Here is a 26823-nt window from a genome sequence, read left to right as displayed (position 1 = left end):
AACTCGCTCAGGATATAATCTCAAATTCGAATTATTTTATAATGTGTTAGAGCGACCGTTTTTTATATACGTACATATGTCAGTTTCGTTTATGTTTTTCAAATTGCATTGTTATCATAGAAGTTACATGTTCAATTCAAGTGATCAGTCCATTGCCCTTAATTGCTAAGCCGCGTGACCACAATTTCACATCAACTCTTCAAACCAATATCTTCTAGTATCTCAAAAAAATTACAACGTATAAGCGTCAATTTTCAATAAGATAAAACTCTTAAAATAAATACGATATTTATGTTTGACAAATTCATTAAATTAACTAAAGTTTATTAATTAAAAAAAAATTAAACATTTTATTATTTAAAAAATTTCATTACTGTGACATCCATAAAATATATTATAATATAATATTCTGAGATATTATTCACACACGGCCATCTGATCCCAAACTAAGCAGAGCTTGTACTATGGAAACCAGACAACTGATAACATAAACTACTTTTCTTTTGTAAATACATACTTATATAGAAAATTACACCCAGACAGTAATCGCACCACAACCTTCGACATGAAAGGAATCTACCACGAGGCCATCTCGGCTTTTATATATATATTTATTTATAAACTTTATTGCACACAAATATTATAGAACAGGTTAAAAGCGTACAAAGGCGCCCTTATTGTTACAGCGATCTCTTGCAGGCAACCTTCGTGACAGAATATTAACGAAGACTTATTAAATAAGGTACTGCAAGTTTTACAGTTAAAAATTATAAATAAGCAATTATTTTAATTGAATGTTATAATGCATTTTACGCTAAATTAAATCAAAACAGCTAAATCATGAAATCTATCTTGTACTTTAGATGAATGAAACAAAAACAGCTTCGATTTATACATTTTATTTTATCACCTGGAACTCGAAGCACGGATGTTATTGGCTTTTAGGTTGTCGACATAAACTGAGTGGCCATCCTTTCGACGTCACTCTTTCAACTGCTAGTAAAAATTATCTTTTTTTTATTATTTATAAGTTGCGTATTTCAATAATCATTGTTTAGTTTCTTTAGCAGTGTATGTCTAAATGGGGAAAAAATATTTATTTTATTAAGCGTAACAGCTTAGTTTCAATTCACTTATATTCTATGACTTGTGCAATTTTATATCTTAACTCTGATCTCGCACATACATATTAAGTAAACGTGCTGGTAGATTACCCTTTTCAATATATAATAATATATTTTCTTAATATCTAAGCTTAGATAGTTCTACACTTATATTTTAAGCAATCTTGAGTTTATTCTAGCTAGTTCACATGTTCACCTGATTATTTTTGTTACGTCACACATGTCACAAATATAAAGCCACTCAGGTTATGTTGGCAATGTATTAGGTATTATTGAACTCCAGTTTAACCATGAAAGTTATTATTTACTAACCAATAAGAAAAATTTGCATATCTAACCGATAAGAAAATTAAATTCAATATATTTTTAATTTGTCTTGTCTCCAAAGTCGCGATTTTTTTTTTATCAACGATTCGTCTTCATTTATTATTTTAATTTTTCATTTAATTACTGGCTACCTGTTTTTTTAATACATTATATATAATAAATAGAATTTTGTTCCAAGCGTATATTCAACGAGGTTATTTTATTTTAGATGAAGTGTAGCCAATTAGTATTTAATGCGTAGCACAAACGAAATTGCACTGTTTAATAATCAATTAGTGAAAAATTCCATAGCTTTTTACTCATATCAAACACTTAAACAGATTCGACTACTCTCGAATGGTATATTTTATATCGCTGACAACTGTTCCATGCATGCTAAGGGCGTGGACTTAAATGGCGTGGGTAAACATATAATTATTTATATATATTTACGCATTTTCATTCGAATCGATAAGGCAATTTTTACGTACGCGGCACCGTGCTGCGGCACGACGCCTCACCGTCTCCCGGCAGCGGCGCCGTACCTTTACACGGTGGCCAGTGCCGCACCGTACATGTGTCAACGCCCTAAGCCTCATTTATGTATTTATGTCAAAATGTAGATATTTTCTTGATTTGATATGTATGTTGGTTACACTAACTAATACTCTTTGTCTTGACAAATGAGTTGTCGGGTTTGTATTACTTGTGAACAATGACTTAACAGTTTTAAAGGGACGAGATATTAGGGTTCAGTGTTTTAAATAAGTAAAAATCAACTCTATTGACCTCATATTAAATTCTGTTTTTGAGTGCTGTATATATTATTTATACCTTTTTAAAATTAAAGTAGCTTTCTTGGTACTTATTTTTATTATACAATTCTAAAATTGAAAGTAACACATAGTAAGTAACAAATACAGAAATAATTCATTACAATTATTTATAAAGTTATATATTTGAATTAGGATTTCCGTGTTTCACATTTATACCGCTTTTCCCATAACTAAATATTCATTAAAACGAAATACTAGTAAATATTTTATATCCAATGAAAATTCGAACAAGTCCGCTAATTGCATATGAATAATTAATTGATATTGAAACACTATAAAACTTACTAGTTGTGCTTTTACACGAGGCCAATACTCGAACCAATCCACTAAGCCCAGCTAGCTAATATTGGCTTCGTCTTTATAGAGACCATTGACTGAATTAGATTGTCCTCAAACCATTGATCAAACAAATCCATTGAAAGAGAAAGATTTCTAGCACAAAAAAGGTGAAAGCGAATTTAGGAGGTAGGGCTCTGTGGAAGCCCGTCTGGTAGCACTCACGCTTCACTTATTGTCTCGCCAAACAGCGATACTCGGAATCGTTGTGTTCCGGTTCATGGTTGGTGGCGTAAGGAATGGTTAATATTTCTTACAGTTTCAATTTCTAAGGGCGTTAGTGACCACTTACCATCAGGTGGCCCGCCTGCCTGTAAATTACATTGAATTTTTATTCTGGCTTAATTTAATGTCTTACGTTCTGTAAATGCACCATAAGAACCAAGATCTTTGCCTATTCATTTATTTAGTAAATAAATTAAGAATTACATTATATATATTTACATAGGAAAGTTAGCATTATATTATTATATAACGTTACATTTATAAGAGAAGTGTGAGCTATATAAGGTATATAGAGCGAAAAATAATTACTGTCCAAACCATGGCCCAGTAGAATGCTAGTTCAGGCTTATATCCCGATATGAAATTAATAATAGTATTGGAAACCACCTGAATTTACGCCTTCATATCCCCTATCACACTTATGGAATCGGATTAAGCAATGTGTACAATTTCGAAAATGGTTTCATATATCGTGAGTGATGAATCCCGTTGGTGATATGGATATCAAAAGTTTAACGATTGGTTTTTTTATATTATTTGGAGATGTATTATTTTTTGTATGGACCATTGAATTTTTTATGTGCTTGATTTGTGTTTATAATTCATCTCGTGCTCGGCGGTGAAAGAAAACAAAATCTGCATTTGTCAAATTTCACTATAATTCTGCGTCATTTGTAATGAATTCGCATTGGAGCAGTGTGATGAAATAGCCTTCTAATCTTCTCCTCAAAGGGACGCTATTTTACTTTACTTTTTATTTTTCGTGTGGTATCGGTATTGTATGATAGAGCCTTCCCACCTTAAGCAAAAAGTGTCGACAATTTGTTGGAAATTTTCTATACATCCTCAAGATATATGTATTTATAGTTTTAATATTTAGTTCATTTTATAAGTATAAAAGTAAGACTTAACAACAAAACGACCTTACTTGAACGGGAGTTATAAGTTAAATAATGCTGTGTCTTCTTCTTTCGAATTTCAAACCATTAATGAGAGAAAGAGCGAAAGTAGTGTTGAAATAAACAGCCACTAAGCAACGTTTATAAGTAAAGCCGCAAATATCAACTTAATATTGTATGAAATATGAAGAAATAAAATAAAAATATTATACTTATATAACCAAACATAATAATAATTCTCACAAAACTTATAAGTAACTGGCTGCATGATAATGTTCTGTAGTTGAGAAAAGGCCTTAACTATTACGGCTTGGTGGATACACATTTGTCAGATTATCAACTGATATGGGCAGGTTTTACGATGTTTTCCTTCATCGTCGAGTACGATATGAATTTTAAGCACAAATGAAACTTTAGTGATACTTTACGTGACGACTATGAAACTTTCCGCTTTATTTCATTGGTGGCAGAATTGGTTGATTTCATTGTACTTCAAAACAGTGTCCCGTTACAAAAACTATAAATAATGTTTGCTTTATCGATTCACACTAAATAGAACTCTATTATGTAACTAGTAAAAGTCACTTTAATTAATCAACTTGAGTCTCGTTATAATAACGAAGGCCGGATAAACACTCGGTAATTTATTTAATGCATAATTTCTCCGAAAATGTTGGTTGACTTTGTAACTTCAACTGGTGTAAGTAAATTTAAAAATTTAAATAATAGATGCAGCGCGGGCAGTCTCCTTTCAAGGTGGATCGACGATATTGTAAGGGTCGCGGGAAGCCGTTGGACGCGGGTAACGCAAGATCGGTCATCGTGTTAATCCTTGGGGGTGACTGTCGTCTAGCAGTCGATATTTTTTCGACTAATATGAAGATGATGAAGATGAAATTTAATAAGGCATAAATCATAGACCTATACAATAAACTGGCCCCGATATTGTCCGTTTGTGTGTTTAATAAAAATATATCGAATATTCTCTTGAAACTTATTTTTAATGAGTCCTTCAGGGAAACCCCACAATCTACACTTAATATTCGAATATCAAAATATGTGGCGGTTAATCCATTGCATAATTTGTTTGCACTAATTTACACTTTGCGTTCATGGTCACACTACCTATTTGTAAGGAATTGACAAGCACTCAAAACGCTGGCTGCAATGTAATTACACAACTCACTGAAAGTGACTGTATCGTTGGTCTAGTAGATAGACCAACACAATACATACTATCTTCCAGACTCCGGGTCACTACTGAAGATTTTTAACAGAAAAACTCAATAAATTTTTACCGACCTGGGGCTTAAACCCAGGTCTCGGGATCTGCAGCCTTGTTAGCAGTCCAGTGACTGCTACCAAAGTTTTTGTAAGGTTTTCATGCAAGCACGCCTCGTGTATATTGAAAAACGGTTAATCTAAAGAAATAGCACATAAAACAGATACAATTAAATTGAAAACGAAGGCGTACGTCGAACGCTACAATTGTTCCAGATCATTGTTCCATAATTAATGTTTCATCCTCGTCTGCAGTGTAATTAAAATTTTGGATCGTTTCAGAATTACATTTTGACGTAAATCATAGCGCTAATTGACTGTTGTTGTTCGTCTCAACATTGATTATATGTATATATATATATATATATATATATATATTAATTGAGAAAAATTATAAATGTCCTTGACTTTATCGGGATTTCACTATCAAAGATTATTAAGCAGTATTTTGTTTTAAAAACGAAAATGAGCTAAAAAGCTGATCCACCACTCCTCTGAGGAATTCCCTGTAGACTAGAAGTATAATCCACTTCTTACTTCTACGAAATGGAATCTAATATTCCATATGGAGTAAAATAAATAAAACAATAAAATTTCGTCAATAAAATATATACTGTTTGCCTCGTTCATACACTCATGGAGCAGCAATGAAATATATAGAATACGCGTTTCGCACGCCTCATAAGGGAGTTAAGAGCGGTAGCGCAGAATTCATTCAAGTCTCGTTTATCTAGTGGCTAGCTTTATCTAACTTATCTCAAGCTCCTAGATCAAATCCAAATGTTCCCAAGATTGCTGGCAAATTAGTAATGTATGAAATGGTTAATATGTTTTTTTTTATAGAATAGGAAGGTGGACGAGCATATGGGCCACCTGATGGTAAGTGGTCACCAAACGCCCTTAGACATTGGAAATATAAAAAAGGTAAGAAATGTCAACCATCGCTTATAGCCAATGCGCCACCAACCTTGGGAACTAAGATTTTATGTCCCTTGTGCCTGTAATTACACTGCCTCACTCACCCTTCAAACCGGAACACAGCAATATCAAGTATTGCTGTTTTGCGGTAGAATATCTGATGAGTGGGTGGTGGTGTCTGTCCCACAGCGCGAATGTCTATGGCGGTAGAAAACACTTACCGTATTAATAGCATCAGGCTGTACATAGTATTCAAAAAAAATCTTAAAAAAATACACATTGATAACTACAATGACATAAATACACGTAACATCTCAACGCGTAGTCAACATCACGGCTATATCACAGCATCATTACTGCGCGCGACGGACACGATACATCCTGTCGCTTTGTCAAATTGCATGTCACAAACACCTACCTTCACGTCTGGTTTTCCGTATAAATGTTCAAAGTGTTTATATATTTGAAATTGTGTATTTTGCCCCTAAGACTAATTGTCGTTATATTGTTTTTTTATTGTAATAATACTAACAAATTATTTATTATTATTGCATATACATACGGGTTGAGTTGATTTCAGTGTATATCATGTAAGCTATGTAATTTTAAGAAAGGTATGACTTACATAAATATAGTTTTGATTTGACTATTTTTATTAAAATGTAAGAAAATCAATAAGACGAGTAGTCAAATAAATTATAATTTAAAGTAGGGTTAAGTGTTTTAAAAAGGGCGGTGTAAATTGATTTGCTCTCAGTTCGTTTGGTGCATTGGTAGCAAAATCAACTAAACGTAAAAATTTTGTACTATTTTTATATTCACCGTATTAATGTATAATGTTATAATGTGGTTTACAAAAATGAATATACTAAGTGACGTGTATGTCTTGTTTTATTTAAAAAAAAAAAGTATAGAAGATGTTAACAATCATAAATTTTAATTAGTTATTTGAACCTTTTCCATTACATTAAAGATATATATTATAACGACAAATATGTATGTATTTATATACTTATATTGTTAAAATTCAATCTGTTCTTGCTGTAATTGATTATTATATGTTTTTAATGGCGAGAACTGCATGTGCTGGATGTCTTTTTTTGTACCGTGTATGAAAAAATTTACGATGATCGGTCTAGTTATAAGTCGTGAACAAACAAATAAACAAACTTATTTTCTCATTTAGAATATTTGCAAGGATGAATTTGCTTCTAAGCAGCTCTGTGGAAAGTAATCCAAAACATTTCCTCAACAGGAAGAAGGCTTTAGCTCAACAGTGGGACATTTACTAGCTTTATTGCTTAATCAAGCAATTTTGGAATCGGTGCTTATATTGAAATCGTAAAGAAAAACTCACAAATAAAAAAAAAACTAATAAAATTGGATAATTAGGTTTTATGACTTTGATAAATAAATTATTTATAAAAGAACCTAGGTCATCATTTTACTCGTAGAGCACTGATATCAGCTAGCTTGCACCGAAAGTTCTAGAACTCCATACATATTGAAACAATCGCTTATTGCTGATGCATATTTAAGGAGATTTGCATCCACGATATGTTGAATATTCAAGTATATATTTAAAGATATTTCCTTACAGCATTTTAATGCGCATTTTTTTTAGCCAATCTGCTTTTGGAAACGTAAAGATCGTTTTATTCTAAACATTGTTCGGCCAAGGATTTTGTATAGCATTTGTCTGAATCATGAGATTATAGTATGTAATGTAATGTATAATAATTTTAGAAAAAACTAAAATGATTCAACTAGTGTTAATTTTTCAGCTTTACTCATAGAAATTGATACTGGTTTAATATTGAATATCTACGAACTGCACCAAGTATAGTTCTAACTCAAAAAGAAAACAATTAAAATTTTATACGAATTTATAAATAAATGCTACCTGATATTCAAAAGGCTTATGGGAAAAAAAAACATATATATATATATACATATATATATATCAATGGATCAAAAATTTATGCTATGTAAAAAACTGAGCCCCCTATAACCCTTACCTATACCCTTAGGTAACCACTAGGTTACCTAAAGGGGCTTATAGGTTACTTTCAGACGCGAGCGAAGCAGCGAAACCAACTAACGATTCTACGATCCAACCAACTAGTAAATTATATAAATAAATAAAAAACTTACCTACCCATTCTCATTCCAACTTTTGGGTTAGTATTAAAATCGTAAATTTTCTAGGAACCCTAAAACCTCAACACGTAATGAACTTCGTGGCGAAATAATAATTGATGTTATTAAGTCGGTAAAATTTAATAAGGGTTCAGCAATTTACTTAGACCGCTTGGATTTTTAATTATTTTAAAACAATGAAAATTTTATGTGTGTATTGCTGATACGGTTAAATTTCAATTGATAAATTACTGTCTCAATTTTAAATGTTTTTTATTGACTGTTTACTTAAAAACTGATTTCACTCTTGCTATTATTGTTGATTTGACACTTGAAAGACATTTGCTAAACAAAGTTTATAAAGCCATTAAATAAAAAAAAAATTCAAAGAATATAAAGTCGAGTAGACTTAATATTTAAAATACGAAAAAAATTGAATGACTGACGTTTGACTTATTTAGGTATTTCTTTCATCATTAAAATAAATATATAAATAAGCTCTTAAATGACTTATAAATAAATGTTTTTACACGGATTGTTAGTAAATACACACTTAAAGCTTATTTTAGTAAACGAAATCTATACTTGAATCAAACACATTCCTCTCTGACAAGCGTTATTTGTGAGTGCATAACCATACCACAATTCATTTCATTTACTGACAGTCTAATCTATCAACAACTTTTCTTAAGATGCCACTGGGACTGGCCCCCATGTCCCTGTCAATTGATACTGTAACGTTTGATTCAATTATATCTAAATAATTTACAATAACACTTCGCTAGCGCAGTTCAAAATACAACTAGCGCCATCTAGTAACAAAAGGATTAACTAATATACTAGAAACTATTGATAATTTGAAGTGATGCTAAATTTAGCTATAATCGTTGTTACAGTTAATATATTTTTTTTTAATTTAATAACAATTAAAAATATGTCTTATGTTTCACGATATAATCGAATTATATATCCATTAAGTATTAAATAGAATTTACCAGATTCTTCGACACGTGACTGGACAAAACTAACAAACAAACACACATTTTCATTTATGATAACAGTTTGATTACTGTTTAGTATGAAATGAGCAATTTTATTTTGAAAAAAACTGAAATATTTAAATATTATAATTATTATTATCAATATTCCATACGACTGTGTGGCATTTTACGATCATATTCTGTAGTGGGTTTCAAGTTTAATCTTATATAATAGGTCTACTGTTAATAATTTATATGATACATAATTTAAAATTGAAATTCCAAATTAATCCGTTCACCTAGAAGGCCCTGGAGAATATTAAAGAATCTCTTTAATAGGTACATAAATTATTCCATGCACGAATTATTTCGGCAGGCTCACGCCACTCCTCTCCCGTCTAAGAGGATACAAAGAGGCATCCAATAAAAAGTGATCAAACAAAATGTGGCCACGAATTACCTCCGACAAAGGTTCGGCCGACGGCTATTTGCACCATTACCCCGATAGTACGGGCTGCGGATGTAGAGTGGGTATATCTTCTGATATAGAAAGGACAGAATTTGTTTATTATATAAAATAATTTATATAAAAACTTTATCGTTTTATCTCAGATGTGTAATAAAATATTTTAAATTAGTTAAGTAAGTTAAATTTGATGTAACTAAATTGTTTTGCTATTTAATTAATGTCAATATACATTTGTAAGCATATTGTATAATGAATAAACAACAACAAATAATATCTAAATAGTTGAGTGAATTTTAAACATGTAAACAATAGAGCTAGTGATATATATAATACAAATGTTTTTTAAACAAAAAAAAACATTATTTACAAAAATTAAAGTACGTAAATAATACTAAACTCAGGTTTTACTTTAACCTATTATAATTTGTTATTACAATTTTATTTTTAATCTATGTTTAAAATCACGAATTTCATTGAAATAAAAACGGGCGTTGTTTTAAAAGTTTTTGTACCTTTATAAAAAGACCTCTAGAATAAACAATAATCTAATGACTAAAACCGGAGTCGTCATCACTCACCCCAGACAAAGTACTCGCCGCCGGTTATTTGTTCCATTAAAATAGTGCGAGTCTCAGAAAAAAACACTGAGTCTATAAACTATACACGTCATACTATAGAAATACAACATAAAGAACAAAATAGTATTTACTGTTGTAAATACTATAAAGCGAAAATAGTGAACACTAATAATAATTATTTATTTATTCAATTTACAAGGGCTTTTTATAGATTATGTTAATAATAATAAAAGAGTGTAATGATAGTTAAAATACGGAAAATTCCAATAAGTTAAGTGTGAAAAAAATAAATGTATAATTTAACATAGCTGATTAAAGTAAATGGTAGCGCAAATAAACCTCGATGCGAATAAAAATTTCACACAAGAAAACTTAATAAGTAATCTTGGGTTTGATTTTTTTTTTGTATAAGTCTTTGTTAGCAGCTGGTAAATATTGACATAAGATTATACGGGTATTAGTTACTCAGCAATTATTATTAAACAACAAAACATAACAGCTTCGGACAACTTCTTATATTCCACTGCTGGCGGCAAATTTGACATTGGGTTTGACTAAATAATTCCAAATACTTTTTACAAAAAAGTCTATGGGGAGTTGTCGAACGTTAACAGCTGGCCTGGATGAAATAAATTTATTTTACTACACCTCTGGTAACACTTTATCTGTATTATTATCATCAATACAATATTATGTTATTAATAAAGAGATAAGACGTTTTGAGATATTTATTGAGAGATTTTTAATGTAATTTTTCCTTCCCATAATATAAAAAGTATGGTCACCCCACAACCTTCATTGAACGTCAGTCACCCTTTATCAGACGTTACTGTGAGTCAAACTACGTCTTTGTTGTAGCCTTCAAGGGCTTGAGATAAATCTTATATAATTTCAACCCTTATTTTATTTATACTTACGTCGGAATTGCTTGAGATATTGTTGTTTGTTTGAAAATAAATATTCAACAGCTGCTCGTCAAATGTTTGTATTGATAATATTATATATAGGCCTCTGCATCTTTGACAGATGATTTAAGCGGCATCGCGAAGGCACTTGCGTTCATGACTGAAAAGACCAGACTGCCACTCTCCTGTGTTGTTTTCCACCTGCATATATGATAATATTATGCACTTTCTATTTCAACAAAAAATAATATCATGATTACTAAGTTCGAAATTATTTAAAAATGGCTTTGATGTCATATTATGGATATTATTCAGTTTTTTTTTATTATTATTTTTGTGTAAAAAGTGTATGTGAAAATTATTCACTTGCAAAAAGTATAAGATCTTCATATTTCTTCCGGCGCCATTTCTATGGTAACCAACGAAATTGTAAAGTGAACTAACTTTTCAAATCCGACCTTTTGCATATTTACATTTAGTATTAACATATTATTCTCGCGTATCAACTTGGTACGAGTATTCTATTTTTGTATTTTTGCTATCACGGAGATCAATTTATTTATCAACGATTCTTTAAAGCAATCTATTTTATTTTTTCTTTCCAAATTGAAATCCTTGAACTTCAATTGTGATACTACCTGGTAAAAAGATTGCACAAGAATGCAAAAGAAATGAACATAAATGCAAAAGAATTGCAGAAATACCAAAGCCAAGGACGACATGTCTTTGAGGATTTATTATTTAAAAAAAGAAACCTATTTTCTCGTACATCAGAATTAATTGTTCGTGTATAATATTTTAATTTAACGTCAATAGCGTAAATTTGGAATTGCTAACATTATTTTAAAATATATTAATATTTATTATTGCCAACAATAAAAATTTCCTCCAGACTGTTTTCGGCCACGGCGGCCAATCTCAAGAGAGATTAGTCAACTACGCAGGATATATTACACAGCACAAGTGTGTGCGCATACACAGGTGCACTTTCTATTCCGTAACTCTCATAATCCGATGGGACGGCAATCTGACACGACCGGAAAGAGTTCAGGCGCAGAACCAACGGCTTTACGTGATTTCCGAGACACGGGAGTGAACACACTTCCAACTTCCAGACTCCGGGCTACTACTGAGAATTTTCTGACTGAAAAACCCAATAACTTTATATTGGCCCGATCTGGGAATTGAACCCAGAACCTCCGGGTCTGCGGCCTTACATCAAGCCACTGGACCAACGAGGCAGCCAAAAATACCATACTAATAAAAACCAACAAATTATTGAAATGGGAGAAAGAGAACTAATTTTTTACATCCCGGCAGTCTTGTTTAAATAAAAACCTCAATACTCATTTCAAAGTAGTATCAATACTCTTGGAAGTGGACTTCTATACGTGGAACTCTTCAATTCACAGTAAAACTTTATAGGATTGGATGCACGTCTCAACCCAACTCCATAAACATTTATCGCTCAACAAGAACGCTGTCTCGAGTTCCACATAAACATCGTATTTGCTTTTTTAAAACACTTTTACTGGCTTTTTGACTATAAAAATATATACCGAGTGATTATATTATTACAACGTATTAAAATAATACTTTTTGAACAAAAGCTTGGATCTAAGCTCGGGTTGCAACGCAGGACTGATTATTATGATATTGATTTGTTTTTGAGTTTTAATTACTGATATGGGTAGAAATATTGCAACATTTTATATATAATATAAAAAATCACGAACAAAGGCATAGTACTCAATACAAGATAATGTAATACATAATATAATATTTAAAAGGGTTGTGTATTTACGGTATGTAAATACTGGTTGTATGTCATGTAATTATTGGTTCCCGTTAATATTTACGTTTTGGCTATAGCTTTATATATTATATAAATATTGACGAGCCGGTTGGCGTAGTTGGTAAATACTTGCCTTTCACGCCGAAGGTTGTGGGTTCGACTCCCACCCAGGACAGACATTTGTGTGCATGAACATGTCTGTTTGTCCTGAGTCTGGGTGTAATTATCTATATAAGTATGTATTTACAAAAGAAAAGTAGTATATGTAGTATATCAGTTGTCTGGTTTCCATAACACAAGCTTTTGTGAAAAATGTCCCAGGATATTATTATTATTATATTATTATATAGCTTAAGCCGTGTGTTATAGGTTTAATTACTACCCTTTAACCAGTAAAATCATCACCAGTAAAGGGAAAGCCCTTTCACCAATAAAATCATCACCAGTAAAGGGAATCCCTTTCATCAGTTAAATCATCACCAGTAAAGGGAAAGCCCTTTCACCAGTAAAATCATCACCAGTAAAGGGAAAGCCCTTTCACCAGTAAAATCATCACCAGTAAAAGGAAAGCCTTTTCACCAGTAAAATCATCACCAGTAAAGGGAAAGCCCTTTCACCAGTAAAATCATCACCAGTAAAAGGAAAGCCCTTTCATTAGTAAAATCATCACCAGTAAAGGGAAAGCCCTTTCACCAGTAAAATCATCACCAGTAAAAGGAAAGCCCTTACACCAGTAAAATCATCACCAGTAAAGGGAAAGCCCTTTCACCATTAAATCATCACCAGTAAAAGGAAAGCCCTTTCACCGGTAAAATCATCATCAACAAATCGTATATAAATGAGATGTATCGTATATTTCAAATCATTGACAAACTATAATACTCTTTGATATAAATATACATCAAATCAAATCAAATCAACAGCCAATCGTTGTCCACTGCTGAACATAGGCCTCTCCCAAGGTGCGCCAAAGCTCCCTGTCCTCCGCCTTCCGCATCCAGTTGGTGCCCGCCACCTTCTTAAGGTCGTCGGTCCACCTGGCTGGAGGGCGCCCTACGCTGCGCTTGCCGATTCGCGGTCTCCACTCTAGGACTCGTCTGCTCCAACGGCCATCGGTCCTACGACATACGTGACCAGCCCACTGCCACTTCAGCCTGCTAATTTTGCAAGCTATGTCGGTGACTCCGGTTCTTTTCCGGATAATCTCATTTCTGATCTTATCCTTCAAAGATACTCCGAGCATAGCTCGCTCCATAGCACGCTGAGCGACTTTGAATTTGTGGACTAGTCCCGCAGTTAGTGTCCACGTTTCGGCACCGTATGTCATGGCAGGTAAGACGCATTGGTTGAAGACTTTCGTCTTCAAACATTGCGGTATAGACGACTTGAGGACTTGACGAAGGTTGCCAAATGCTGCCCATCCCAAGCGAATTCTTCGATCGGCTTCCTTCTCGAAGTTGTTCCTACCGACTTGTATTATCTGTCCTAGGTAGGTATATTCACTAACAACTTCGAGAGGTTTCCCCTCGACGTATATCGGTCCCGGCACGACATGCCTATTGAACATGACCTTGGTCTTGTCCAAGTTCATACCGAGACCGACACACCGGGAAGACTCGCCTAGGCTACGCAGCATTTCGGTGAGTTGTTCCAGCGACTCTGCTATGATGACGATATCGTCGGCAAATCGAAGGTGTGAGATGTACTCGCCGTTTACATTGACTCCATACATAGTCCAATCCAGCGTTTTGAAAACGTCTTCCAACGCGTTGGTGAACAGTTTCGGGGATATTACATCCCCCTGTCTCACCCCTCTGCGCAGTTGGATCGCCTTCGTCTTACAGTCCTGGATGTGGACAGTCATTGTAGCGGCGTTGTACAGACATCTCAGTACCTCGATATATCTCCAATCGATATGACATCTCTGCAATGAGTCGAGCACTGCCCAGGTTTCGATGGAGTCGAAGGCTTTCTCGTAGTCCACGAATGCCATACACAGCGGCTGATTGTACTCTTCGGTCTTCTGCACAATCTGCCGAACAGTATGGATGTGGTCCACGGTGCTGTAGCCTGATCGAAAGCCGGCTTGCTCTGGGGGCTGGAACTCGTCAAGTCGTCTGGCGAGACGGTTCGTGACGACTCTTGAGAACAGCTTATACACGTGACTCAGGAGGGAGATTGGTCTGTAGTTTTTCAAGAGGGTTTTATCACCTTTCTTGAAAAACAGTACCACCTCACTCCCGCTCCACGTTTCCGGGGTCTTGCCATGTTGGATGACGGAATTAAAGAGGCTTGCTAGCTCTTTCAGGACCGGAGTCCCGCCTGCCTTAAGCAACTCTGTTGTGATTCCGTCATCTCCCGGAGCTTTGTTGTTTTTAAGCTGTTCTAGAGCCGCCCTAATCTCTCCTTGGTCAACGACCGGGAGCTCCTCAGAGTAATGGCGCATAAGAGGGGCGCGCTGGTCATCAATACTGATTCCCACGGGTTTATCCGATCTTGAAGAGAACAACTGCCCATAAAACCTCTCTACTTCTCCGACAATCTCAGGCCTAGAGGTAACGACCCCACCATTTTCAGTTTTAAGTTTTGTCAGACGCGGCCTCCCAAACTTGCGAGCGAACACTTTCGATCCCCGATTTTGCTCAATCGCAGCCTTGATGGCACGGGTATTGGAGCGTCGGAGATCGCGTCGCGTCAGCGTTTTTATTGTTCGGTTTAAGGCCTTATCTGACAAAAACGATGGTAGTTCTCGTCGTTTTCTCATGAGCTCGAGTGTCTCAGCAGAGAGTTTTGGTGCGTTGTCTCTTCTCTGTGGCGGAAAACACTTGCGGGATGTGTTTTGCAGTATTTTGACCAGCGTGTCGGTTCTCTCATCAATGCTGCTTATGGTTTCCAACGCGGTGAATTGATTTTGAAGTTCCATTTGGAACTTTTCGGAGCCTTGAGCAGCTTGGAGCATGGTAGGTCGGAGAGTAGACCTCATCATTCTCGATCTTTCGGCTTTTAAGTTGATATTTAGAGTGCCTCGAACCAAGCGGTGATCACTTCCGGTATTAAACCTGTTGATCACTGAAACATCTCTAAATATGTGCCTTTTATTCGAAATGATAAAGTCTATCTCGTTCCTTGTCACGTTATCGGGGCTTCGCCAGGTCCACCTCCTCTGAGGCTTCTTTTGAAAGAAAGAATTCATCAAAAAAAGCCCCTGCGCTTCGAGAAAGTTTACCAGCATTTGCCCCCTGTGATTTCTGCAGCCCAAGCCGTAAGGTCCGACTTTCGATTCACCGCTATCTTGTACTCCCACTTTAGCATTAAAGTCTCCCATAACAACATTGTAGTGGGCCCTCGAGGTGTCGTTGAGGGCCTTTGCGATGTCCTCGTACATCGCTTCGACCACATCATCAGAGTATGTCGAAGTTGGCGCATATACCTGTACAACCTTCAGGGAGTACCTGTCGGAAAGTTTTAGGACAAGGTACGCTACCCGGTTCGACACACTACTGATTTCCACAATGCTGCTAATGAGATCCTTTTTGACTAGAAAACCGACACCACCCTGGGAGAGGTTATCACCTTCGCGGAAGTAGAGTAAGTTACCGGACTCTAGAGTTATCGTGTCCTCCCCCTGTCTTCGGACTTCAGATAACCCCAGTATATGCCAGTTTATATGACTTAACTCTACTTCTAATTCGGCGAGGTGATGGTCCAGCCTCATCGAGCGTCCATTATACGTTGCCATTTTCAGTCGTTTTATACGGTAGCCTGCCGTGAACCGGTGATTCTTAGCACCCCCTGCCCTGCCGATACCGCGACCGCTACCTTGGTCGGGCCTAGCGGGCTTGCCGGTAACTGGGGGCCTTTTTTTGGGCGCATCTGCCATTAAGGGAGGGGTTTGCCCATACTCGCCGCGCTGGGCAGGCGTGTTGGCGAGCGCAGTAGGGGGTAAGATGTTTATGGGAGGGGGGACGCTGCTGCCCATCCCCCCTTTTCCCCGTCCCTCAGTCGCCTCTTACGACACCCACGGGATGTCATTGGGGGAGTACTATTCTAAGCCGGTACTCCACGGCAACATATATATGATAAATTTCGGGCTAATATGTAACGGAAGAATTTTAGTTCGATTTGTCTGCGAATTGTTATTCCAAAGTGCTCCAAAAAATTTATCGGTTCGTTACTCCTTATTAAAAACCATCGGATTATGATATACAAAAGTTATTCAATAAAAATCATAGGATCCGGGTAATAAATGATAATTCATGTTGAATTTTATTTAAAACAAATCATAAATACACTAGATATAGTTTTTCAAATATTTTTTAAAACCTAATTTATTTTTTATTGAACATTCTTTGCTGTAATTGGATAAAAAGTTTAACCAAGGTTCATAACAAAGTTTCATATAAAACTCTGATAGAATCACCTAGGAGGAGATTATAACTCAATAACTATAATTATGTTACACCGCAATCCAAGGAACAATCAAGTTTCGTAGAATATTCAATTATCCACTTACATAACAACTGCGAACAAAACTTCATCGCGCCGTAATTGAATGAATAAGGGTTGCCGGAGTTCTAGGTTCTTTTCAAATATTATGCATATATTTTTAAATTAATTATATAATTAAATTAAAAAAAAATACATACCTACGTAAATATTATTATTATAAAATTTTATATCAAAATACATAAATGCTAGTAAACGTATCAGTGATTGGTCGTTGGCGTCCGATGACGTAACATGCGACCAATGAGGGGTCAGTATTTCGATGGATTAATAAATTATATGTTGTTCCTTTTTTATTGAATTAGATAGGCAGACTGGCAAGTGAGCCGCCTGATGGAAAGTGGTCACCGCCGCCTATAGACTTCAGCGATGTAAGAAATATTAACAATTTCTTAACCTTTGCAAGTAAGAGGTTATGTCCCTAGTGCTTATACTTATTGCTTATACAGGCTCCCTCACCCCTTAAACAGGAATGTAACAATACTAAGTATTGCTACTTGGCGGTGGGATATACGATGAGTTGGTGGTACTTATCTATCTGGCTTGCGCAAAGCCTCACCTCTAAGCAAACATAAAATGTTACATAAGATGAACAAACCATAAGACAAAATGCCTGACCTTTATTATATCAACATTTATCACCTACTAGCGCTGTAGCTACGGATTATTTTGTGTCATAATCTTAAATAACAATTTCCATAGCTTTTTCCTTAAAAATGAAGGATTTTTATACAAACTTTCATCCTCTTTATCACTACTATAGCGGTTAAAATAAAAATCCTTCCTTAGTGCTAACCTATTGCATAAGGAACCCTTACGCAAATTTTCATGGTGCTAACCCTAGTAGCTTGGACTGAGTCAGTCAGTTAATCCTTTACATATATAGATTTTATTAAGCAAACTGTGTAACGCCGCGGCTTTAAAAACGACGTTGATATGTTTTTTCTTTCTTTTCAAGCGTGTATTTACTCTAGTTATGCGTAAAATATTCTGCCAATACCACGTTTTTTAAAAATAACACTATTTAACACAAAAAGAATAATTAAAATCGGTCTATTTTCTGAGTACATTTAGCTATATTCGTACGACGCAATTAAAATAGTAAGCTAAGAAGTAATAAAGCCGCCTTGTAATATTGTCTACGTTTTGTGTATTCATTTTACTAAGACAATACGTGTACCTATATCACATGGAAATTACTAATTGGATTGAAATTAATCTTCCTCTTAATTATCACAGTGATAGCCTTTACCATTGGCTGATATTAATAAATTCCACAAAAGTAAAAAGACACACAGACAGATCTAGTTCTATTCTATTTATACCTACTTGTTGTTCATACTTTATATTTTATAAAAAATAAGTAAAAGCCTTAAATGTTCTCTATTACTATACTGGACTAAAAATGATAAAGCTTTGAGCTTATACAACGACGCTGCTGCAATGCGTATATGGATGCACATATACAGTTTTTTATCAGACACGAGATGAATTTGAATAATAATGATAACGAATTTTTGTTTATACAAAGCTTACCTGCAATCGATTAAGTCATTGGGCCATCTGGACTTTTCGAAAAGATACATTTTATATTTTTTTATCAATAAAAATGCATAGGCTGTGACGCGATAGCCCTGTTACAGCAAATTAATTTCACGCAGACCACGCCACAAGAATCAGCATACAAACGATCTTTATAAATAATACTTTGAAGTAATAATATACAGTACAGTACCAATGATATACTTTTAGGGATTAACTTTTTTTAACTTTTATTTCTAATTAATGTCCTCGCAATCATGATAATTAAAATTTTAAATAAACGTTGTTGTTATACCAAGTACATAAGAAACTAACTTGTAGAGTGTTAAGTTTGTAACTGTCCCACTGCTGGGCAAAGGCTCTTCCTCTTGAGGAGAAGGTTTGAGGCGTATTTAATAATACTGCTCCAATGCGTGGTGGTAAATATAAAATGGCACGATGTTTCTACATAACCGAGGAATATGTGTATTGTATCATAATAATAACATATACCGATTAGCACATTTAACCTGTGTAGTGCCCGTAAGACGAAATAAAATAAAATATATTTCATGATAAAAATTTGAAGACTTCCTAAGAGTTTGGTCACGAAACTAAGACAAAAGTATAAAATAATTACTTTATCTCATATTTGACAACCATAAATAGATAAATCTTCTAGTGCCATACGATCTGAGGAAGTTAGATTGAAGTTTAATCTTTATTCTGTTATTGGTATATTGGTCACCATTGTAAGGATAGCTTTGATTCAACTGGATTTTATTTATATAACTGGCTATTGTAAGACTTTATATACAATATTATGTGACCGTAAAATTGTGAGGGCAGCTTTTAATAAATTCAGTAAGCTGTAGAACAATAATGAACGAATTAAATTTACAATATAAGGCGTACAATCTATCAGATTAGGTTAGTGTGTTTATAATTTTTCTGTGTAAGATTAGAGGAGAAATCATGTTTTGTAAGGAAGCGTTCCTCACCTGAAATACTAAAATACAGATAATGGTCGACGTGTTTGGATAATCTCTCCCTGCAAGCAGTTGTGTCGGCGATGCTCCGAAGTCAGTGTTGAACCCCTTTTGTAAATCGTCTTCCGTCTTGATCCAGAAGAAGCCTGTGGAGCGGAAATGGGAAAACGACGGAAACGACGAATACAGCCCCGACGCCTGGGGCTTAAAATAAAGAGGGTAACCCTGGAGCCGTAGACGCGTGAGGTAGGGTCCTCGTATTCTATTTCAGATGGCTGCCGTACACACTAGCGAGTAGTGCGCGAGGGATAACCTTCCCCTAATAGGATCCGTGCCAAAGACGGCCATCAGAGTGGTTTTAGTGGGTAAAAATCCCACACAAGCCAGTTTCCCCTCTAGAGTTTGAACTCTGAACGTTTCTATTACGTGAAAAATGTGTGTTAATAAAAATTGAGCCATTATATCAAAACAATAGGCGCTTTTACAATATTTTTTAAAAGTTTACAATCTAGCTTGCTATTTGTAATAAACTAAGGGTTTTTACAATATCCGTTAAAATATATAAATCAAATTTAAAAATAGCTACTGAATAAATAATGACCCGCAGCAAACCCAACTCTTCGGAAAATTTTACCTTCGATGAATTTTCAGCATATTATAAAATAAAAACAATAAAATGTTACCAATCCAATTGTTAATGGAAAAACCATATTTTTTTCAAATTAAGACAGACAAAGCTCGAGCGAAATGATACCCTAATATTATCTTATACTTCAACTTAATTGGAATATTAATTGGTTGTGAAATGAAAGAAAATAATTTGATAACCTTTATTCTATTTCACGTTAAAAAGATATCGTGGTAAAAATAATAGTCGCTCATCCTTCGTATTTATTAATATAATACTTTTGTGAGCGATCATTATATACAAATGAACGTTGCTGGCTGTTCAGTTAAACACTGATTTCGATCTTTCAGTCATTATTGATTTGACATTCGAAAGAAGAAGACATAGCATAGTTTAACTGATCCCGCTTAACATTTATAAAAGGCCGTGAGATTTTAATCAGTTTAGGAGGAGTAAGTTTGTTCGTCGCGGTAGCATGCGCAAGCGATCCCGTGGTGCTCTTCGTTAAGATGAAAAGCGTACCGCTGGTTTTTTAGTGGGTAATCCGATGTTCGGGGCGTACTCGGTGCCTCAGACACCGGCAAACCCCACATATCCCTTCACTGTTCCCGTGGGGGAAACGCGTAAGGCGTTTTTCCAGCATAAAAAAAGGAGTAAGTTTGTCGTGTCACTTTTTACCTACCTTCTTGCCTTAATCTCCTCTCAATACCAAGAGTTCGCTGCAAGTGTCGCTTATTGATTTAAATTCTCCATTGTTCACTTTATTGTATAGTTAAGATTACTGCTAGTAATATATTTATTATTGTACAAAAAAGAGACTAGCAATAACAACAACAATTATTTATATTTGATTTTCTGTTTACTTATCATCATCATCATCATATTGAGCCCACATTGATCCACTGCTGGACATAGGCCTCCTTACTGACGCACTTCTCTTGGTCCTGTGCTAATCACATTCATTGAGCATCCGCCATTTTTCTGAAGTCATCCGACCATCGGTAGGTAGGTTGGGTAGACCCAATGACCTTTTCGCTTCTCAAGGTCACCACTCCGTGACATCTGTTGCTGCTGTTTACTATTAGTAATATTTTATATTAAATATAATAAAGAAATTGGTATAAAAATAATATTTATTTTTATACCAATTTTACATTTTATTTATTTAGTTTTTAATGTAGTCTCTCTATATATTCACCCTCCTAAGATTATTTCTCGGCAGCAAACGCCAATAACTTTTAAAACCATTTGAACTTAGGACCTCGGGATCTAAGACCTTATAAGCTGGCCTCTTGACCAACAAGGCTATAATAATCATTATCATAATCTTCATGGACAAAGATCTTTAAGACGACCGACCTTGCGCCAACAACATCCAGCGACTTTCCACGACCCTTACAAGATCTTCTTCCGTTTCGTGATTCGGGATTGGTTCTACGAGTGAATTGTCACTATAAACTTATGAATATATTAATGATAAAATTCCCTTGAAATTATTTATCGAAATTAAGATAAGAAACGAACCAAACTTAATATCGCTTCGATAATAACATAGTTTCGGTACCCTGTATCATTTTCTGTGCTCTTAACGACGTGTTTGCAAAATTATAAGGTGATCTTTTAAGTAGTTAAGACGTAAAAGCATTTCAAAGTACACAGCTTCCCATTTACAATATTAGTAAGGATTACGTATTAAGGAGTGTGCTGTGTGTGTGAATTCGGGTAGGCCGGTTGACATGGTTGATAGATACGTGCCTTTTACGCCGAAGGTTGTAGGTGCGATTCCCACCCAGGAGAGACATTAGTGTGCATGAATATTTCTGTTTGTCTTGAGTCTGGGTGTAATTATCTATATAAGTATGTCGTCTAGTTTCCATAGCACAAGTTCTGCTTAGTTTGGTATCAGATGGCGATTATTCTTTTATCACAATGCATGTTCATTGAAGTATAGGAGATTGACTTTCATTCAAACTCCTTATAACAAAAAGGTTTTACTCACCATAAAAGTTTTAATTTATATATTCCAAAAATATTAAGATTTTAAAAATAGAACGAGTGGGAGTGGGAGACAATCTGCATTTTTTAAAATAAAACTATTATATTTTATCTACCGAATGAATAAATACGACTTAAGATATCTGTGAAATAAATAATATTATTAAATAATTGAAGAATATCTTATGAATGACGTATATTCTCTTATATATCCCGAAAAAGGATCTAACCAAACAATAGCAACCAGAACTGTAGAGCGTTTTTTTTTTAAATTTAATGTTTATATCATTATATCTTTTCTCTTATAAAACACTTTCCCAAATCAACGCGATTTATAAGAACACCGCAGAAAGAAATCGAAATCTTAGAAATTAAAAAGAGAATGTAAAACCAAACCAGACAGACTTACACTCAAAATTCTTTTCAAAAAACTCTATTCAGAACACATTCGCATCACGATTTATAGTCTAGTACATTTAGTTAGGAAACTCACACAATACAGCGTAACGAAGCCGACCTGGTGCTAACTACCTCCATTCAGTCCAAAGATTCTATAATAGTGCTACATATACCTACATACGTGTGTCGAAGGAAAATGTTCAATAAAATATTACTGACACACTTTTATATTGAATAAACCAATTTATATAAGTGAACACTTTATACAAATATTTCTTAATATTTATATATATATATTTTTTTTTTTTTATAGAATAGGAAGGAGGACGAGCATATGGGCCACCTGATGGTAAGTGGTCACCAAACGCCCTTAGACATTGGCATTGTAAGAAATGTCAACCATCGCTTATAGCCAATGCGCCACCAACCTTGGGAACTAAGATTTTATGTCCCTTGTGCCTGTAATTACACTGGCTCACTCACCCTTCAAACCGGAACACAACAATATCAAGTATTGCTGTTTTGCGGTAGAATATCTGATGAGTGGGTGGTACCTACCCAGACGAGCTTGCACAAAGCCCTACCACCAGTGGTATATTAATATTTATATATATATATATATCTATATATATATAAATATTAAGAAATAAAAAATATTTCTTAATATTTCTTAATATTTATATATATATATTTATATATATATATCTATATATATAAATATATATATATATATATATAAGATGTAAATAAGATGTAATAATATATATATATATATATATATATATAGTTATCTTGTTTTGCAACCAAATGTATTTCATAAAACATAACAACACCATACAGCCAACATAATACACTTTGTAATATTATAACTTATCGTTTCTATTTATATTTAACATGGGACATAACATCTTAGTTTCCAAGGTTTGAAACGAAGAGTTGTAATGTGAAAGTCACTGAGTCCAAGTACATTTATCTCGTGTTTGATTGATTGAAAAACATTCAGCCACATGTGTATCCAATTCTCAGTGGAACGGTGCGCAATAAGCTTCACACCTTATTCTGAAGAGGAGAAAAAAGTTTTTACCAACCAGCATATTTGCAGACTTTGCCTACTATAGTAATACATGAAAATTTGTGCAAATTATGCCATATATTATATGTATATAAATAATTTAATTGTAAATATCCCCTCTTCCCTCCCTCTGTGGTACTCCGCTGGTGATGCAAAGCAAAATCGCCATGCTGGGGATTGACGTTCGCTGCGACCTTAGTCCAAGAGATTATATCGAGGCTGTTATAAAAACAGCTTCACGGAAACTCGGAGTTCTGAACAAGGTGCGGCGCTTTTTCACGCCACAACAACTGTGCCTGCTGTACAAAACACAGGTACGGTCTTGCGTGGAATATTGCTCGCACCTTTGGGATGGCTCCGCTAAGTACCTACTTGAGGCCTTGGACCGGTTGCAGCGACGTGCCGTACGCATTATTGGCGACGTAAAGGTCACAAACACCCTTAAACCTTTACAATTGCGTCGTGAGATAGCAGCACTGAGCGCTTTCTATCGACTGTATCACGGCGAGTGCTCTGAGGAATTGTTCTCTCTAATTCCTGCTTCCCCCTTCCTTCTTAAGTCCACGCGAGCTGGTTCTCGATGTCACCGCCTAACTGTGACATCAATTCCATCGCGAACACAGAAATTTGGCAACTCCTTTCTTTGTCGCACTTCCAAAAAATGGAATTCCTTACCAGCTCACGTGTTCCCCTCCTCTTACAACCCGGGTTCCTTCAAACGAGGCGTGAAGAGGCATCTTGCGGGCCGGCAAGGCGAAGGCGGCTAGTGCAGAACGTTTTTCCCGTCTGTACTGGCCGTCGTCGCGTTTGGACTCTACTACCACTTACCATCAGGTGGAGTAGAGTCATTTGCCCTCCCAGCGAATATAAAAAAAAAAAAAAAAAAATAGTACTTTACACCAGCAATAAAAGGGTCGATTTTCAAGGAGATTCTTACAAGCGCAATATTTGAATCATCTTTAAAGTTTAAAATGTAAAACAAATTACATACATCAACTATACTAAGAATTATATTAATATAATATACGTATAATTTTTACATTATAATTTATCTGAATCTTCTTATATTATTACATCTTATTTACATTATATAAATATATTCAATGTATCATTTATATTTATTATTTTTATTACGTTTACCAATGTGATACCAATTTATTTTAACAAGACTGGGCTGTTTTATTGCCTTAATAAAATAACGTTGCGCTCCGGTTTATAAGAAAAAAGTAAAGTGTGTGAATTCGTATAGAATCTAAATATTCATCAGTTTGTAATTCTATTTCAGGATAATAACAAGTGAAGTCACTTTATTAAAAATATTACTAGCCGCTCCGCGTGGTTTCTAGCTATCTAACGCAAAATGAATCAAATTGGACTGATAGATCTTGAGAATATTTCATTCACGCAAACAAGTTTCTGCTTTATGATATTAATATAGATATCTTACGAATGAGTCAAAGTGTACGATAGAATATAGTAGATAGAAATTATTGGAGACTTCCTAAACGAAAATGCGTACCCAAGTTGCAAGTTCGTTAGAGTCTTTTGTGTTCGCAATCGAATTTCATTCATAACGTATGGAACGTAGCTAGGAGATTCGCCACACGATTTATATATATTCAAATTTCAATTAGACTTCATCGATACGTACGTACGGAATATGCATATTTTATTCGTCATATATATATATATATATATATATATTATTCGTATATGCATATTATATTTATATTTACGTATCATATTTCATTTCATTCGTCATATATATATATGACGTTGGTCTAGCGGTTAAATTAACGCTGATGGTCCTGGCTTCAAGCCTCGAGACAGTTCGAGTTTTTTGTGTTGGAAATTGTCAATTCTGTCCTGAAGTTTGGTAGTTAACAGTGTTTACACATCTCCGTGTTCGTGCCTCCGAAAGCACGTAAGGTCATTGCTGCACCTGACCCATTCGTGTCGGATTGCCGTCCCATCGGCTCATGAAAGTAAGAATTGGACTTGCACACACACTCTTGCACTATTATATATATTATCTCGTTCAAAGTTGTCTAGTCTCCGTTGATATTGACCGTGGTAACAGAAATTGTCGTGATCACTTATACCATATAAATTATATAATATTATATATTTAACAAAATAATATCTGAATATCCTGATTATTGATGCTAAGTGGGTGGCAAATTCTTGGTGGTTGGTGTTGGTGGTTTGGTGAAGGAAAACATTGTAGAAAACCGGCATGTGTTGGTAGAAATGAAAATAAACTGACACTTGCGTATCCACCAATCTGAATTTTAGCAAAGTAGAAAAATTAGCTTCGCAACATCTTTAATATTGAGGAGAGGCTTTAGCCTAGCAGTGGGACGTTTACAGACCGTTACTTTACTTTTACTTTACTACAAAAACATGTGCCAAAAGTCATTTTCTCATAGAAAAGATCAGAATCGATGTTTTGAGCTTAAATTGTCTCAAATTTCACAGGCGAAGTCCTGTACAAATCTCTCTCCGTTGACGTTCTTTACAGAACACAAAAGCCAACATCAATTACACAATAAAAAAAAATCAGTGTGAGTTGTTCTTCGATGTGGAATATATATAATGACTATATATATATCGTCATTCTTATACAAGTATCAAGAGCAATGGTCCATTTGTGTGAGGTTAATTTAAGGTGATGTTGTTTACTCAATAAGATTTTTGATTAATGTATATTTTGTCTTAAAATCATTATTTAATTTATTATATTGTTAAAAAAATTTATTGTTGACAATGCATTGAATGTTGGCAATGTGCGGGGTCCATTTGCCAAAATACCTTCTTATCAAACAAATGTTCAGGTTTCACCTTTATAATCAAAACATTTATTCTTTGTAATAATCCCGATACGTATATTTAATCAATCATTAGTTTCAATAATCAGGAGCC

The sequence above is a fragment of the Nymphalis io genome, chromosome 23, assembly GCF_905147045.1.
Source record: "Nymphalis io chromosome 23, ilAglIoxx1.1, whole genome shotgun sequence".
Lineage (NCBI taxonomy): Eukaryota > Metazoa > Arthropoda > Insecta > Lepidoptera > Nymphalidae > Nymphalis > Nymphalis io.
The sequence above is the reverse complement of the archived record's forward strand: the minus strand, read 5'-3'. Positions refer to the sequence as shown.